Source organism: Apium graveolens, chromosome 5 (genome assembly GCF_009905375.1).
Source record: "Apium graveolens cultivar Ventura chromosome 5, ASM990537v1, whole genome shotgun sequence".
Lineage (NCBI taxonomy): Eukaryota > Viridiplantae > Streptophyta > Magnoliopsida > Apiales > Apiaceae > Apium > Apium graveolens.
This window is the reverse complement of record NC_133651.1, coordinates 316,329,116-316,348,959: the sequence shown is the minus strand read 5'-3', so window position 1 is coordinate 316,348,959 and position 19,844 is coordinate 316,329,116.

The following is a 19,844-nucleotide window of genomic DNA, read 5'->3' as shown; positions in this document are numbered from 1 at the left end:
TGAATCCCGCGAAATATGGCTCGGTTCAAGTTAAAATATCAATATGGATTAAAGTATGTGAAAATATCCATAATGCATCCCGACTCAATATCGGAGAAAAAACTGTGTACTAACCCCTTTGAGTTTTCACCGAAAACTCCATTTCAGCCAAATCTCCTCGGTTTCTCGTCTGAATTCCGCGAAATATGGCTCGGTTCAAATTAAAATATCAATATGGATTAAAGTATGTGAAAATATCCATAATGCATCCCGACTCACTATCGGAGAAAAAACCGTGTACTAACCCCTTTGAGTTTTCACCGAAAACTCCATTTCAGCCAAATCTCCTCGGTTTCTCGTCCGAATCCGCGAAATATGGCTCGGTTCAAATTAAAACATCAATATGGGTTAAATTATATGAAAATATCCATAATGCATCCTGACTCAGTTTCGGAGAAAAAACCGTGTACTAACCCCTTTGAGTTTTCACCGAAAACTCTATTTCAGCCAAATCTACTCAGTTTCTCGTCTGAATCCCGCGAAATATGGCTCGGTTCAAACTAAAATATAAATATGGATTAATGTATTTGAAAATATCCATAATGCATCCCGACTCAGTATCGGAGAAAAAACCGTGTACCAACCCCTTTGAGTTTTCACCGAAAACTCCATTTCAGCCAAATCTACTCGGTTTCTCGTCCGAATCCCGCGAAATATGGCTCGGTTCAAATTAAAACATCAATATGGGTTAAATTATGTGAAAATATCCATAATGCATCCCGACTCAGTATCGAAGAAAAAACCATGTACTAACCCCTTTGAGTTTTCACCGAAAACTCCATTTCAGCTAAATCTACTCAGTTTCTCGTCCGAATTCCGCGAAATATGGCTCGGTTCAAATTAAAATATCAATATGGATTAAAGTATGTGAAAATATCCATAATGCATCCCGACTCAGTATCGGAGAAAAAACCATGTACCAACCCCTTTGAGTTTTCACCGAAAACTCCATTTCAGCCAAATCTACTCGGTTTCTCGTCCGAATCCCGCGAAATATGGCTCGATTCAATTTAAAACATCAATATGGGTTAAATTATGTGAAAATATCCATAATGTATCCCGACTCAGTATCGGAGAAAAAACCGTGTACTAACCCCTTTGAGTTTTCACCGAAAAATCCATTTCAGCCAAATCTACTCGGTTTCTCGTCCAAATCCCGCGAAATATGGCTCGGTTCAAATTAAAACATCAATTTGGGTTAAATTATGTGAAAATATCCATAATGCATCCCGACTCAGTATCGAAGAAAAAACCGTGTACTAACCCCTTTGAGTTTTCACCGAAAACTCCATTTCAGCTAAATCTACTCAGTTTCTCGTCCGAATTCCGCGAAATATGGCTCGGTTCAAATTAAAATATCAATATGGATTAAAGTATGTGAAAATATCCATAATGCATCCCGACTCACTATCGGAGAAAAAACCGTGTACTAACCCCTTTGAGTTTTCACCGAAAACTCCATTTCAGCCAAATCTCCTCGGTTTCTCGTCCGAATCCGCGAAATATGGCTCGGTTTAAATTAAAACATCAATATGGATTAAATTATGTGAAAATATCCATAATGTATCTCGACTCGGTATCGGAGAAAAAACCGTGTACTAACCCCTTTGAGTTTTCACCGAAAACTCCATTTCAGCCAAATCTACTCGGTTTCTCGTCCGAATCCCGCGAAAAATGGCTCGGTTCAAATTAAAACATCAATATGGATTAAATTATGTGAAAATGTCCATAATGCATCCCGACTCAGTATCGGAGAAAAAACCGTGTACTAACTCCTTTGAGTTTTTCACCGAAAACTCCATTTCAGCCAAATATACTCGATTTCTCGTCCGAATTCCGCCAAATATGGCTCGGTTCAAATTAAAATATCAATATGGATTAAAATATGTGAAAATATCAATAATGCATCCCGACTCAGTATCGGGGAAAAAACCGTGTACTAACCCCTTTGAGTTTTCACCGAAAACTTCATTTCAGCCAAATCTCCTCGGTTTCTCGTCCGAATTCCGCGAAATATGGCTCGGTTCAAATTAAAATATCAATATGGATTAAAGTATGTGAAAATATCCATAATGCATCCCGACTAACTATCGGAGAAAAAACCGTGTTCTAACCCCTTTGAGTTTTCACCGAAAACTCCATTTCAGCCAATTCTTCTCGGTTTCTCGTCCGAATCCCGCGAAATATGGCTCGATTCAAATTAAAACAATAATATGGATTAAAACTCCATTCCAGAAGGGGGGGTATTGCCAAATGACTATCTATCTGTGTGATAGAATCCTAGTAGGATACCATCTATTGTTTAATTGCTTGTCAAGTACTAAAGGCTGGCCACCTTCCGTACTAACTATGCGATATAACAAGTGTTCATGATCATAGTGATCTCTCAACAAATTCCTTTACTTCTATATGATTGATCAAACTTTGGGAAATAGAAACAGCTGAAAAAGGAGTAGTAAAATTTTGGTAGTATTCGGAATGGAAACACATTCGTGATACTAAGGTTGACGCGATTATTAAAAGGGTTATAGAACGCTAACGAGCAAAAGTATAACCAGTGTAATATTAGGAACGGAAGGTAGTAGCGATTACGAACTGGAAAAGAATGGGTATTAAGAAGCAAAAGCTTTAATGCTAAAATCTATAATAAGAGTCTGTGCAATAGACTTGAAAGAATTTGGAATGATCACTTAACGCGGATTAAGTTATCTTACGACAATAGATCATATGTCATTATCGAGATGTCGCCTTATGAGATCCTTGAGGGAAGACAATGTCGATCTCCCTTATGTTAGGATGAAGTTGCAGAGCGCAAGATGCTCAGGCCAGTAGTGGTCCAAAGGATCAAGGATATAATAGATCTAATCAGAGGACGGCTGGTAGTAGCCCAAGATGGACATAAGAAGTATGTTGATTTGACACGAAAGGACAAGGAATGGGAAGTAGGGGACCTAGTGTTGTTATAGGTATTCCCTTGGAAGGGGTTAATGAGATTTGGAAAGAAAGGAAAACTAAGCCCAAGATACATTGGACCTTTTGAGATACTAAGACGGATTGGGAAGTTGGCTTACGAGCTAGCCTTACCCCCGAACCTGCAACAAGTTCATAACATGTTCCACGTATCAATGTTAAGGAAGAGTAATTCGAATGCCAGATAAATAGGGGCATATGAGCACATAGACATGCAACCCGACGTAACCTATATGGAGCAACCAGGAAGGGTTATCAAACTAGGCAGAGTTTGGTGGTAGGACCACAATGTGGGAAAATTTACTTGAGAGTTAGAAAGTGCAATGCTAAGAGAGTATCCCTGTTCATTTTCTATCTGATTCCGGGACGGAATCCTTTTAAGGAGGGGAGACTGTAATAACCCCAATTTTTGGAAATTTTTGAAACCCTTATGAATAGTGTTTTTGCTGAATGAGAAAACTTTTCATGCCACACCATGTAGGGGTTCTGTTATGGATATTCTGAGATTTTATTAGTACTCTATATGGTATATAAGTGTATGTAAAGATCGTCAGAATCCAATTCCGAACACTTTGATTTTTCCCGGAAATCCACTAGATACAAAAAGAATTGAGTATAAGGTAACAGGATAAATAGGATTTAAATTCAAGGATTTTAATAGAGGATCATAAAAGGAATATAATATATTGAGAAAGGTTAAGGGAACCCAAGTAATAATATCCCGGATATGATCCCTCAAACGATAAACGAAAACGAAAGTTAAGCGAACCGTATAACAGATCAGCGGTCATTGGCAAACAATTAGGAAGTTAATCAAGGAGGTTAGGGATGATGAGGTCATCCAACCAATAAGGAGAGGACAAGTAAGGGATGATGACACAATAAGGTGATGTAAGCATGACATAGGAGGGAAGGAGGTGTGGATGAATGATAACCACACAAAGTCAAGGTTAGAAAGGTAATTACCCAAAAAACAAAACAAAAACAACCAACCAAAAAACAAATCAAAGCAAAAACACAAAAAAAATCTCTCTTTCTTCCAAGCTTGCTCTCGGCTTTTCTTCTTTTTCAAAGAAGAAATTTCCAAAATTCAAGATCCAAGCCTTGTTAATTAGTGAGGTAATTATCTAAGGTTCCTTGTACATAAATATGGATGTCCTATAAGTTTAAGCTTCTAATTCTTTCACAATCTCTTCCATTAATTCAAGGAAGAAGATGGTGAATAGTAACTTTCAAAAAAATAACTTTAGTTTTCTTGAATTTTTATGAAAGTTTAAGGTTATACAAGCAAGGATCAAGGTTCTTTAGGCATTCAAAGCTCTTGTGTTGTGTTAAGAAGCTTCAAGGAAGGTATAATCTCTTAACCAAGCTTTGTTATTGAATGTTAAGAGCATAATATGAGTATTATAGTTCATGAGAGGCTTGATGGTTGTGTATGTAGAGATTAGTTGGTTTTGGGATGTTTTTGGAGTTATAAATCTTGGTTGTTGATTAATGAACTTAAGTGTAGTTTAAATTCATGATAAAGAATAGTATAAATTGTTAATGTTGAGTTGTTTGGGCTGTTATGATAAAGTATGGATGGAGTTTTGATTGGGTCGTGATTGTGGGTTGATTGTGAGATGATTTGGAGTGTTTTAAAATTGGGTAATCGCGTAAACATAGTCGTCGTAATGCCTGATTTACCGTAGACTGTTGTTGTTCTTAAGATCATAACCCTTGAACTCACTGTTAGGTTTTGACCATTTCCATGTTTAGATAGTTCATGTTACGAGCTTCGTTTTGATATATAGTTCGTTTGATTCTGATGTACGATTTAGGAGAAACGACCATTTTAAGTAACGGCGTTTCGCGAACGAAACATTTCCCCTCGCCTTACTTTGAAACCTTGGTTAAAGACCTTAAAGGACTAATTGGAGTATGAAACAATTATGTTAAGTGGATTAGGCAGTTGGTAAGGCACTCGCGAAAGAATCGCTTTAAAACTCGTAATGGGTAATTTATTAAAAATGGTGGAGCCGAGGGTACTCGAGCGACTTAAGTAAATCGTTAAGCGCGAAAGTGAACGTTAGGACTCTAAATGGTTAAAGTCTAGTTTCTTAAGCGACCGGGGTTTAATTCCGACTTATGTTGTTGTTCATAAGTTATCGGACCCACTCTAAGCGTAAGTCTATCCGGGACTCAGGCAAGTTTTCTACCCGTATAACTATTGTGTGATGTATATGTGTATATGCATGATCTTGCGATAAATGCATATTTGTTATTAGAAAATTCTTGCGATATATTGTAACATGTGATATGGTATATATGCATGCCTGTTTCATATTCTTGAATTATATATCTGTTGGTTCAAATGCTTATAGTTGCATCATACCTCTGCTAGAGATAAGCGGTACTTGAGTTTACCCTTAGTATAGAGGATAAAAGGTGAACATATTTCTAAACCGGGAGTCGATGTTCCCGAGATTAATATATATATTTTTATATATATATGGTTATAGTTTTCAAAACTATTAATTGAATAAGGTTTATTCGATAACTTTATCTTTATGTTATTATTTGAATATTACTTAAATATTCATTCGAGGGCTTATGACTCAGTTTATATTATTAATGATTATTAATTGGATATTCATTTGAGGATGTATGACTCCTTTATTTTATTTAATGAATATTGTTTATAATATTCATTCGAGGTATTATGACTCCGCTTATTATTTAATAATATTCTTTATATTATTAAAGAATAATGTTCGATAATCAGACTTACTTTTGATATTCAATTAAAGATATTACTTTCTTATATGTATATCTTTGATTATTTACTATTCATTTCAAGTATAAGTTTTCCAACTTCTACCTCAATTATTCTTTATGGGAATATTATTTAAATAATAATATTCAGATATTCCTTTTATTTTGAGACTGATTTACTTTATTAAATCAGCATTACTCCAAACATTCTTAAAAAACGTTTTGCGAGTCTTCAAAATGATTTTTAAAAAGTTAGAGCGGATCCCAAAACTCATTTTTATATTTAAGATCCTCCTTTCGAAGGGGATTTAAATACTCGCTCAAAACCTGAGGGATCCGACTCTGTGGTGTGTTTTATATTCGCAACAAGGTTGCTGTCTTGATAAAAGAATTTTTGATTACTTACCCAACACTCGGGAAGTAAAATTCTTGGAACAAGTTAATCCATTAACATACATCGCCTGGGAAATATCGGTAAGTTTTCCTTTCCAACTAGATACGACTTCTTGGTGGAGCCGTATCAATAAGTTTCTACTTGGGGAAAGTGGGGACGAGCTTTACATTTCAGAGTCATGGATTTCATCTGAACTAGGAGTGGCGTAAGTGGTCGAGTGGCGCCGGCCCAGCCTTATATTATTGGCCCAAAATGGCCTGGAAGTTCCGCTAAGACAGTCCATTCCTTAGGAGTCCAGTGTTCGGTTGACAAGTAAATCCGACAGGTTCTCCTCTACATGTAGAAAATGGTGGGGTTGTTGTAACACCCCCAAATCCGGGGTCGGGGATCCGGGTTGTCACGAGTTCCATTTCCCTTAATAACACCCAATCTTAATAATTAATCAACTACTCTGTACTGTGACCCCACAATAAACACACACACCACACGTTATAGTCTCAGAGATGAACATCCAAAAATAATCACAGGTCACTTTATTCCACAATTATCTGCCAATACACTTTAAAAGGTTTTCTGAATAAATTTACATTTTCCTTGCCATTATTACAATTCATAAGTATACATAAATCTGGTACATCAAAAGTTGAAGCCTAGTCTATTGGTAGTTCCCACCTTAGCTACAGCGACTTCAATGCCTATAGGAAGCTGCAGAATGTTTCCTATCCGCTCACGAATTGGGAGCTTGGTCCTGTTCATCTTGTCTATCTGATGTTGTGTGATGAAAGAAGAAAGCAAGGGTGAGCAGCAAGTCCACCAAAATAATATGTATAATAATTTACAATATATGAGCCTTCTCATAGTACTCATGAAAGTCTTGGTCAAAAGAAATGAACCAAGTTTGATATCTTAATGCGATGAAGTCGCAAAATATTCAGTATATATACATATATATTTTTCAAAATCTTGGAAGTCCTCTTCCATGCATAATATACACAGAGTTCCAGTGTATAACTGTATAAAAATATCATTGCAAGGTGATCTCATATATCTAACCTTGTCTCAACGTTTTTCTGAAAATCTTTGTCATGCATAAGATAATCATTTACTAGATATAAGTTTAAAAGATGAAGTTACAAGATACTCCAATATACTTATATCTTTTCCAAATACTACTTGAACTACCACCGTTCAAGTTATAATTAGTTCAAAAGTTCATCACATAGATGAGATTACAAGACAAGATTTGAATAGATTCAATCTTTGAATATCATTATAAATAATGAAGTTACGAGATACTTCATTAAATCCCGATATATATATACACCTATATATATACATTTCATACACTCCTTGAAAACCTCTGTTATGAAAATTATAAACAGAGTTGCAATATCCAATGAATTTGGAAAGGAGAAAACCTTGGCATAAACCTGATATCTTGTTGATCAGGCAAAGATACCAATAAGTAACCTTTTCTACTAGTAGATGGACGAATTCCCCACTGGTCATCACCCTGGCCGTAATAGGACCTTATGCTGGACTGCCACTCAGCCACTTACGCATTTGATGGACTCCCACTGAGCCACTTACACTTTCATGGACGCCCACTGAGCCCATGTTGCTTATGCCGACTCAAATAGATGAACTTACTTCCCGAACGATGGGCAAGTAATCAAGATGTTTTCTCAAAACAGCAACCTCGTTGCAAATGTAAAATACACCACTGAGCCGGATCCCTCAAGTTTTGAACGAGTATTTAAATCCCCTTTAAAAGGAAGATCTTAAATATAAAAATGAGTTTTGGGATCCGCTCTAACTTTTAAAAATCATTTTGAAGACTCGAAAACACTTTAAAGAGTGTTTGGAGTAATGCTGATTTAATGAAATAAATCAGTCCCAATATATTAGAAATTATCTGAATATTATTATTTAAATAATATTCCCATAAAGAATAATCTTTATAAAAATAATTGAAGTAGAAGTTTTAAAACTTATACTTGAAATGAGTATTAAATAACCAAAGATATACTTATACGAAAGTACTATCTTTATTTGAATAATCAAAGATAAGTTTGATTATCGACACCTTATTCTTTAATAAAATAAAGAATATATCTCAGCAAATAATCGGAGTCATAGATCCTCAAATGAATATTCAAATAATATTCATTAAATAATATAAACTGAGTCGTAAGCCCTCGAATGAATATTCAAATAATATTCAATAAATAATATAAAGGAGTCATAAGCCCTCGAATGAATATTCAAATAATATTCAAATAATAAAATGTAATAACCCCAATTTTTGGAAAATTTTGAAACCCTTATGAATAGTGTTTTTGCTGAATGAGAAAACTTTTCATGCCACACTATGTAGGGGTTCTGTTATGGATATTCTGAGATTTTATTAGTACTTTATATGGGATATAAGTGTATGTAAAGATCGTCAGAATCCAAATCCGAACACTTTGATTTTTCCCGGAAATCCACTAGATACGGAAAGAATTGAGTATAAGGTAACAGGATAAAAAGGATTTAAATTAAAGGATTATAATAGAGGATCATAAAAAGGAATATAATGTATTGAGAAAGGTTAAGAGAACCTAAGTAATAAGATCCCGGGTATGATCCCTCAAACGATAAACGAAAACGAAAGTTAAGCGAACCGTATAACAGATCAGCGGTCATTAGGCAAACAATTAGGAAGTTAATCAAAGGGATTAGAGAGGATGATGTCACCCAACCAATGAGAAGAGGACAAGGAGGGGAGGATGACATCATGAGGATGACACAAGCATGACATGGGAAGGAAGGAGATGTGGTGGCTTTTTAACCACACAAAATCAAGGGCAACTAGGTAATTTACTAAAACAAACACAAAAATCAAACCAACCAAGCCAAACAAATCATTTTTCACCAAAATAAAATTCTATTTCTCATCACCAAGAACATAGCTCTCGGCTTTTTGCATTTTCAAAGGGAAAAATTTTCAAAATCCAAGATCCAAGCTTCCTAAATTGGTAAGATAATTCCCTAGTATTCCTTATGCATAGTTATGGCTATATTATGAGTTTAAGCCTCCAATTCATTCTCTATCTTCTCCAAGAAATAAATGAAGAAGACAATGAATAGTGATTTCAAGGTTTTTAACTTGATTTTTCTTGCTTTTCCTTTAATATCCAAGCATTCCTAAGACTCCTCAAGGCTTCCTAAGGCTTCCTAGCTACTCACACCACTTCAAGGAAGGTATATCATCTCCAAACCCTAGCTTTACTTTGTATAATTAGGATGATTTTGGTTGATATGGTATTAGAGTAGCTTAGTGATTGTTGGTTTAGAGTTGGGTTGGAATGGTGGTCAATGGATTGTTGAAATCTTATGATTTGGTTAAAGAATGTAGTATAGTTTAAATTCAAGTTTTAGGATTAAGTAAATTGATTATAATGAGTTGATTTGGGGCTGTTTTAATGTAGTTTGGATGGAGTTTTGATTGGGTTGTGAATTGGGGTTGAATTGTGGTGGATTTGGAATGGTTTAAATTTGGGAAATCGCGTAAACATAGCCGTCGTAACGTCCGATTTTCTTTAGACTGTTTTTGTGCATAACATTAGGACCCGAGAACCCCCTGCTAGATTATTACCATTGCCATGTCTAGATAGCTCGTGTTACGAGCTTCATTTTGATATGTAGTTCGTTCGATTCCGATGCACGGTTTAGGAGAGACGACCGTTTCAAGTAACGACATTTCGCGAACGAACCATTACCCCTCGCCTTACTTTGAAACATAGGTTAAAGACCAAAAAGGGTTAATTAATGTATGAAACAATTATGGTAAGAGTGTTAGGCAGTTGGTAAGACACTCGCGAAGGAATCGCCTTAAAACTCGTAATGGTTAAATTATTAAAAATGGTGGAGCCGAGGGTACTCGAGTGACTTAAGAGAATCAGTAAGCGCAAAGCGAGCGTTATAGTCTAAGTTGGTTAATGTATAGATTTACAAGTGACTTTGGTTTAATTCCAACTTACTTGTTGTTTATAGGTTACCAGACTCATCCCGAGCCATTTGTAACCCCAGTCGCTCAGGCAAGTTTTCTACCCGTTATACTGTTGTTGTGATGTATATATGTATATGCATGATCTTGCGATAAATGCATTTTTGTTATTAGCAAATTCTTGCGATATATTGTAGCATGTGATATTGTATATATGCATGCCGGTTTCATATTCTTGAATTATATATCTGTTGGTTAAAATGCTTATAGTTGCATAATACCTATGCTAGAGATAAGCGGTATTCGAGTTTACCCTTAGTATAGGGGATCAAAAGGTGAATATATTTCTAAACCGGGAGTCTATGTTCCCGAGTATATTATATATATTTTATATATATATGGTTATAGTTTTCAAAACTATTAATCGAATAAGGTTTATTCGATAACTTTAACTTTATATTATTTTAATGAATATTATTTTGAATATTCATTCGAGGACTTATGACTCCTTTTATTTTATTATTTGAATATTCATTCGAGGGCTTATGACTCTATTATATTATTTATTGAATAATATTTGAATATTCATTCGAGGGCTTATGACTCTTTTATATTATTTATTGAATAATATTTGAATATTCATCCGAGGGCTTATGACTCTTTTATATTATTTATTGAATAATATTTGAATATTCATTCGAGGGCTTATGACTCTTTTATATTATTTATTGAATAATATTTGAATATTCATTCGAGGGCTTATGACTCAGTTTATATTATTTAATGAATATTATTTGAATATTCATTTGAGGATCTATGACTCCGATTATTTGCTGAGATATGTTCTTTATTATATTAAAGAATAAGGTGTCGATAATCAAACTTATTTTTGATTATTCAAATAAAGATAGTACTTTCGTATAAGTATATCTTTGGTTATTTAATACTCGTTTCAAGTATAAGTTTTAATACTTCTACTTCAATTATTTTTATAAAGATTATTCTTTATGGGAATATTATTTAAATAATAATATTCAGACATTTTCTAAATATACTGGGGACTGATTTACTTCATTAAATCAGCATTACTCCAAACACTCTTTAAAGTGTTTTCGAGTCTTCAAAATGATTTTTAAAAGTTAGAGCGGATCCCAAAACTCATTTTTATATTTAAGATCTTCCTTTTAAAGGGGATTTAAATACTCGCTCAAAACCTGAGGGATCCGGCTCTATGGTGTATTTTATATTTGCAACAAGGTTGCAGTTTTGGTAAATGAATTGATTACTTACCCAACACTCGGGAAGTAAGTCCATCTATCGAGTCGGCATAAGCAACATGGGCTCAGTGGGCGTCCATGATAGTGTAAGTGGCTCAGTGAGAGTCCATCAAATGCATAAGTGGCTGAGTGGCAGTCCAGCATAAGGTCCGATTGAGACCAGGGTGATGACCAGTGGGGAATTCGTCCATCTACTAGTAGAAAAGGTTACTTATTGGTATCTTTGCCTGATCAGCAAGATATCGAGTTTATGCCAAAATTCTTTCCTTTCCAAATTTATTGAATATTGCAACTCTGTTTATACTTTACATGACAGAGGTTTTCAGGAAAGGTATGGGAGATATATATGAATATATTTATATATCAGGACTTAATGAAGTATCTCGTAACTTCATTATTTATAATGATGTTCAAAGATTGAATCTATTCAAATCTTGTCTTGTAGTCTCATCTATGTGATAACCTTTTGAAACTAATTATAACTTGAACGGTGGTAGTTCAAGTAGTATTTGGAAAAGATATAAGTATATTGGAGTATCTTGTAACTTCATCTTTTAAACTTATATCTAGTAAATGATTATCTTACGCATGACAAAGATTTTCAGAAAAACGTTGAGATAAGGTTAGATATATGAGATCACCTTGCAACGATATTTTTATACAGTTATAAACAGGAACTCTGTGTATATTATGTATGGAAGAGGACTTCCAAGATTTTGAAAAGTATATATGTATATATATATATACTGAATATTTTGCGACTTCATTGCATTAAGATATCAACTTGGTTCATTTCTTTTGACCAAGACTTTCATGAGTATTATGAGTAGGTTCATATATTGTTAATCATTATACATATTATTTTGGTGGGCTTGTTGCTCACCCTTGCCTTCTTCTTTCATCACACAACATCAGATAGACAAGATGAACAGGACCAAGCTCCCAATTCGCAAGCGGTTAGAAAACGTTCTGCAGTCTTCTGGAAGTGTTGATGCCGCTGTAGCTGAGGTAGGAACTACCAATAGGCTAGGCTTTCAACTTTTGATGTACCAGACTTATGTATAATATGAATTGTAATAATGGCAAAGAAAATGTAAATTTATTCAGAAAACCTTTTAAGGTGTATTGGCATATAATGGTGGAATAAAACGACTTGTGTTATTTTTGAGTATTCATCTCTGAGACTATAACTTGTAGTGTGTGTGTGTATATTGTGGGGTCACAGTACCGAGTAGTTGATTAATTATTAAGAGTGGGTGTTATTAAGGGAAATGGAACTCGTGACAACCCGGATCCCCGACCCCGGATTTGGGGGTGTTACAGAAGTGGTATCAGAGCTAAGCGTTATAAACCTCAGAGATGATGCGACGTTAAGATAATAAGTTCACTAAGATAATAAGAACTCTTGCCAAGTTCATAGTCGGGCTACCTAACGTAGTACTGATAGTTAAAACCCTTATGGGAACCCTTATAAATGTAGCGATAGAAGCGTAGTTCGTTATCGTAGATGGTAGCGGGACTCCGAACCCTGAGGTTGAGGAGCAACAGCGCGATGATGTTTTATTACTAATTGGAGATCGGATTGTGGATCCGATAGAGCGTCCTAACGCAGGACCGGATGATGTTCATATTGAGGATGTAGTGGCTGAGGAGGATCTCATGGAGGATCCTGATGAGAATGAAGAGAGGACCGCTGAGGAATTAATGACCATAGCCAGGGCGACTATTAGAGCAAGAATGGCCGCGAGGGTGGCACTAGAGGATGAAGAGTTACCAAGGGCACAAAGGTTAATGAGGGCAGAAGGAGTGGGGCCTTCCACGTCACCAATTATACCAGTATCAGACCCTCTTCCAGAGGTTCCTGTAGACATCCATGAGGTTCCACCAATTCCTGTCCCATCCCCGATACAGAGCCCCGCACCTATTGAGGAAATGCCACCTTTATCTCCTGCACCATTGTCACCTGATATCGTGCTTGGTTATCCATTTGGATCTCCTAGGTCTGCACCACCTGCACCCCATGGACTGCTAGATGCTACCACTCAGGCTTCTCTTATCGCTGATTATCATATGACTTTGGGTGGCCTGTCAGAGGCCCGGAATGTTAGGAGTGATCTGTTGGATCGACTTACTGCACCAAGGATTGAGGGTGGGATACTTCCGGCAGGATTAGCGTATAGCATGGAAAGGATTGAGGCTACCACCCGTGTTACAGAAGTGGTATCAGCTGTTTCAAAAATAGAAACAGCTGAAAAAGGAGTAATAAAGTTTTGGTGGTATTCAGAATGGAAACACATTCGTGATACTAAGGTTGACGTGATTATTAAAAGGTTATAGAACGCTAACAAAAAAAAAGTATAACTAGTATAATATTAGGAACGGAAGGTTGTAGCGATTACGAACTAGAAAAGAATGGGTATTGAGAAGCAAAAGCTATAATGCTAGAAGCTACGATGGGAGCCGGTGCAATAGACTTGAAAGAATTTAGAATGATCACTTAACGCGGATTAAGTTATCTTACGACAATAGATCATATGTCATTATCGAGATGTCACCTTATGAGATCCTTGAAGGAAGATAATGTCGATCTCCCTTATGTTAGGATGAAGTTGTAGAGCGGAAGATGCTCGGACCAGCAGTGGTCCAAAGGACCAAGGATTTAATAGATTTAATCAGAGGATGGCTGGTAGTAGCCCAAGATGGACATAAGAAGTATGTTGATTTGACACGAAAGGACAAAGAATAGGAAGTAGGGGACCTAGTGTTGGTAAAGGTATTCCCTTGGAAACCCTTGGAAAGGATTGATGAGATTCGGAAAGAAAGGAAAGCTAAGTCCACAATTTGTCGGACCCTTGGATATATTAAGAAGTATTGGGAAGTTAGCATATGAGCTAGCCTTACCCCAGAACATGTAGCAAGTCATAACGTGTTTCACGTATCAATGTTAAGGAAGTGTAATTCGGATGCCAGATAAATAGGGGCATATGAGCGCAGAGACATGCAACCAGACGTAACCTATATGGAGCAACCAGGAAGGGTTATAGAGTGAAAAGGAACAAGTGCTTAAGAGAAGGGTTATCAAACTAGGCGGAGTTTAGTGGTAGGACCACAATGTGGGAAAATTTACTCGAAAGCTAGAAAGTGCAATGCTAAGAGAGTATCTCTGTTCATTTTCTATCTGATTCCGAGACGGAATCCTTTTAAGGAGGGGAGACTGTAATAACCCCAATTTTTGGAAAATTTTGAAACCCTTATAAATAGTGTTTTTGCTGAATGAGAAAACTTTTCATGCCACACTATGTAGGGGTTCTGTTATGGATATTCTGAGATTTTATTAGTACTTTATATGGGATATAAGTGTATGTAAAGATCGTCAGAATCCAAATCCGAACACTTTGATTTTTCCCGAAAATCCACTAGATACGGAAAGAATTGAGTACAAGGTAACAGGATAAAAAGGATTTAAATTAAAGGATTATAATAGAGGATCATAAAAAGGAATATAATGTATTGAGAAAGGTTAAGAGAACCTAAGTAATAAGATCCCGGGTATGATCCCTCAAACGATAAACGAAAACGAAAGTTAAGCGAACCGTATAACAGATCAGCGGTCATTAGGCAAACAATTAGGAAGTTAATCAAAGGGATTAGAGAGGATGATGTCACCCAACCAATGAGAAGAGGACAAGGAGGGGAGGATGACATCATGAGGATGACACAAGCATGACATGGGAAGGAAGGAGATGTGGTGGCTTTTTAACCACACAAAATCAAGGGCAACTAGGTAATTTACTAAAACAAACACAAAAATCAAACCAACCAAGCCAAACAAATCATTTTTCACCAAAATAAAATTCTATTTCTCATCACCAAGAACATAGCTCTCGGCTTTTTGCATTTTCAAAAGGAAAAATTTTCAAAATCCAAGATCCAAGCTTCCTAAATTGGTAAGATAATTCCCTAGTATTCCTTATGCATAGTTATGGCTATATTATGAGTTTAAGCCTCCAATTCATTCTCTATCTTCTCCAAGAAATAAATGAAGAAGACAATGAATAGTGATTTCAAGGTTTTTAACTTGATTTTTCTTGCTTTTCCTTTAATATCCAAGCATTCCTAAGACTCCTCAAGGCTTCCTAAGGCTTCCTAGCTACTCACACCACTTCAAGGAAGGTATATCATCTCCAAACCCTAGCTTTACTTTGTATAATTAGGATGATTTTGGTTGATATGGTATTAGAGTAGCTTAGTGATTGTTGGTTTAGAGTTGGGTTGGAATGGTGGTCAATGGATTGTTGAAATCTTATGATTTGGTTAAAGAATGTAGTATAGTTTAAATTCAAGTTTTAGGATTAAGTAAATTGATTATAATGAGTTGATTTGGGGCTGTTTTAATTTAGTTTGGATGGAGTTTTGATTGGGTTGTGAATTGGGGTTGAATTGTGGTGGATTTGGAATGGTTTAAATTTGGGAAATCGTGTAAACATAGCCGTCGTAACGTCCGATTTTCTTTAGACTGTTTTTGTGCATAACATTAGGACCCGAGAACCCCCTGCTAGATTATGACCATTTCCATGTCTAGATAGCTCGTGTTACGAGCTTCGTTTTGATATGTAGTTCGTTCGATTCCGATGCACGGTTTAGGAGAAACGACCGTTTCAAGTAACGACATTTCGCGAACGAACCATTACCCCTCGCCTTACTTTGAAACATAGGTTAAAGACCAAAAAGGGTTAATTAATGTATGAAACAATTATGGTAAGAGTGTTAGGCAGTTGGTAAGACACTCGCGAAGGAATCGCCTTAAAACTCGTAATGGTTAAATTATTAAAAATGGTGGAGCCGAGGGTACTCGAGTGACTTAAGAGAATCAGTAAGCGCAAAGCGAGCGTTATAGTCTAAGTTGGTTAATGTATAGATTTACAAGTGACTTTGGTTTAATTCCAACTTACTTGTTGTTTATAGGTTACCAGACTCATCCCGAGCCATTTGTAACCCCAGTCGCTCAGGCAAGTTTTCTACCCGTTATACTGTTGTTGTGATATATATATGTATATGCATGATCTTGCGATAAATGCATATTTGTTATTAGCAAATTCTTGCGATATATTGTAGCATGTGATATTGTATATATGCATGTCGGTTTCATATTCTTCAATTATATATCTGTTGGTTAAAATGCTTATAGTTGCATAATACCTATGCTAGAGATAAGCGGTATTCGAGTTTACCCTTAGTATAGGGGATCAAAAGGTGAACATATTTCTAAACCGGGTGATAGGGATAAATAAATTATGATTGTATAATTAAATACTGCATTAATTGTACAAGCTGTGGGCTGCTAGGCCCAATAAAAAGATATATGACACTCAGACCAGAAAGGTTAAGCCTGATGGACCAGATCAGGCCTGATGGAATAAAAAAGGCCCAAAAGCCCTAATTATTAATTAATTTCGTAATTAATTAATAAGGGAAAAATCAGCTATTGAGAAGAGTCCCGATAAGGATATAAATCCTTATAGATTAGCCTCAAGGGGACCTAAAAGGATAAGGAATCAGCTTCCTACTTCCTAGGACTCCTAAGTCTATCCTAATTCAGAGGCTTGTCCACCAAGTCTCCTATACCAAGTCCAATTCAAGGACTCCCACATCTATATAAGGGGCCTCACCCCACAAATCAGAACTACGTTTTTTGGCTTGATTCTCTAATTCACAGAGATACGTAGGCATCTCGTAAAGGCAGATTGAGTCACGAAACACGAGAGCAGCCATTAAAGACCTTGAGCTCCCGAATCTTAGTATTAAATACAGCAAGTAATAACCTTAGTTTTTTATCCACAACATTTGGCGCCGTCTGTGGGAAACTACGGAACAACAACCATGGCGAGAACACGGAGAACAACCAGCACTCTGGAGGAGGGAACACCATCAGGGACAACCCAGGTGATTTCATCAACCGTGGAGGTTCCTCCCTGTAACACCCCCAAATCCGGGGTCGGGGATCCGGGTTGTCACGAGTTCCATTTCCCTTAATAACACCCAATCTTAATAATTACTCAACTACTCTGTACTGTGACCCCATAATAAACACACACACCACACGTTATAGTCTCAGAGATGAACATCCAAAAATAATCACAAGTCGTTTTATTCCACAATTATATGACAATACACCTTAAAAGGTTTTCTGAATAAATTTACATTTCTTTGCCATTATTACAATTCATAGATATACATAAATCTGGTACATCAAAAGTTGAAAGCCTAGCCTATTGGTAGCTCCTACCTCAGCTACAGCGACATCAACGCCTATAGGAAACTGCGGAATGTTTCCTATCCGCTCGCGAATTGGGAGCTTGGTCCTGTTCATCCTTTCTATCTGTTGTTGTGTGATGAAAGAAGAAAGCAAGGGTGAGCAGCAAGCCCACCAAAATAATATGTATAATGATTAATAGTATATGAGCCTTCTCTTAGTACTCATGAAAGTCTTGGTCAAAAGAAATGAACCAAGTTGATATCTTAATGCGATGAAGTCGCAAAATAATCAGTATATATATATATACATATATACTTTTCAAAATATTGGAAGTCCTCTTCCATGCATAATATACACAAAGTCCCAGTGTATAACTGTATAAAAATATCGTTGCAAGGTGATCTCATATATCTAACCTTGTCTCAACGTTTTTCTGAAAATCTTTATCATGCATAAGATAATCATTTACTAGATATAAGTTTAAAAGATGAAGTTACAAGATACTCCAATATAATTATATCTTTTCCAAATACTACTTGAACTACCACCGTTCAAGTTATAATTAGTTCAAAAGTTCATCACATAGATGAGACTACAAGACCAGATTTGAATAGATTAAATCTTTTAAAATATCATCAAAATAAAATGAAGTTACGAGATACTTCATTTGATGTAAACATCATTTTGAAAACTTGACCCTGCCAACACTCAACAATCGCCCAACCGTAGCCTTTCTATCGAAGTGCTCTGGGTAGTGTTGCAGAAATTATCCAATTGGATGATGAACTCATTACGTGAGTTTGCCGTGCCAGGAAGACCACTTACGATGATCAGTCGTAGTAGTACAACCCCACCATTTTCTACATGTAGAGGAGAACCTGTCGGATTTACTTGTCAACCGAACACTGAACTCCTAAGGAATGGACCGCCTTAGCGGAACTTCCAGGCCATTTGGGCCAATATAATAAGGCTGGGCCGGCGCTACTCGGCCACTTACGCCACTCCTAGTTCAGATGAAATCCATGACTCTGAAACGTAAAGCTCGTCCCCACTTTCCCCAAGTAGAAACTTGTTGATACGGCTCCACCAAGAAGTCGTATCTATTTGGAAAGGAGAACTCACCGATATTTCCCAGGCGATGCCTGTTAATGGATTAACTTGTTCCAAGAATTTTACTTCCCGAGTGTTGGGTAAGTAATCAATTCATTTATCAAAACAGCAACCTTGTTGCGAATATAAAACACACCACAGAGCCGGATCCCTCAGGTTTTGAGCGAGTATTTAAATCCCCTTCGAAAGGAGGATCTTAAAAAATGAGTTTTGGGATCTGCTCTAACTTTTAAAAATCATTTTGAAGACTCGCAAAACATTTTTAAGAATGTTTGGAGTGAAGCTGATTTAATGAAGTAAATCAGTCCCCAGAATATTTAGAAAATGTCTGAATATTATTATTTAAATAATATTCCTATAAAGAATAATCTTTATAAAATAATTGAAGTAGAAGTATTAAAACTTATACTTGAAATGAGTAGCAAATAATCAAAGATATACTTATACGAAAGTAATATCTTTATTTGAATAATCAAAAATAAGTTTGATTATCGACACCTTATTCTTAATACAATAAAGAATATTATTAAGTAATAAGCGGAGTCATAATACCTCGAATGAATACTATAAATAATATTCATAAAATAAAGGAGTCATACATCCTCAAATGAATATCCAAGTAATATTCAATAATAATATAAACTGAGTCATAAGCCCTCGAATAAATATTCAAATAATATTCAAATAATAAAATAAACTGAGTCATAAGCCCTCGAATGAATACTCAAATTAATATTCAATTAAGTAAAATAAAGGTATCGAATAAACCTTATTCGATCCATAGTTTTAAAAACTATATCCATATATATATAAATATATATATATATATAATATACTCGGGAACATCGACTCCCGGTTTAGAAATATGTTCACCTTTTATCCCCTATACTAAGGGTATACGCAACTACTTGCTTATTTCTAGCATAGGTATTATGAAACTATAAGCATTGAAATCAACAGATAGATAACCAGATTACGAAACAGACATGCATATATACCATATCAGCATGCTCCAATATATCACAAAATTTGCTAATAACAATCATGCACTAT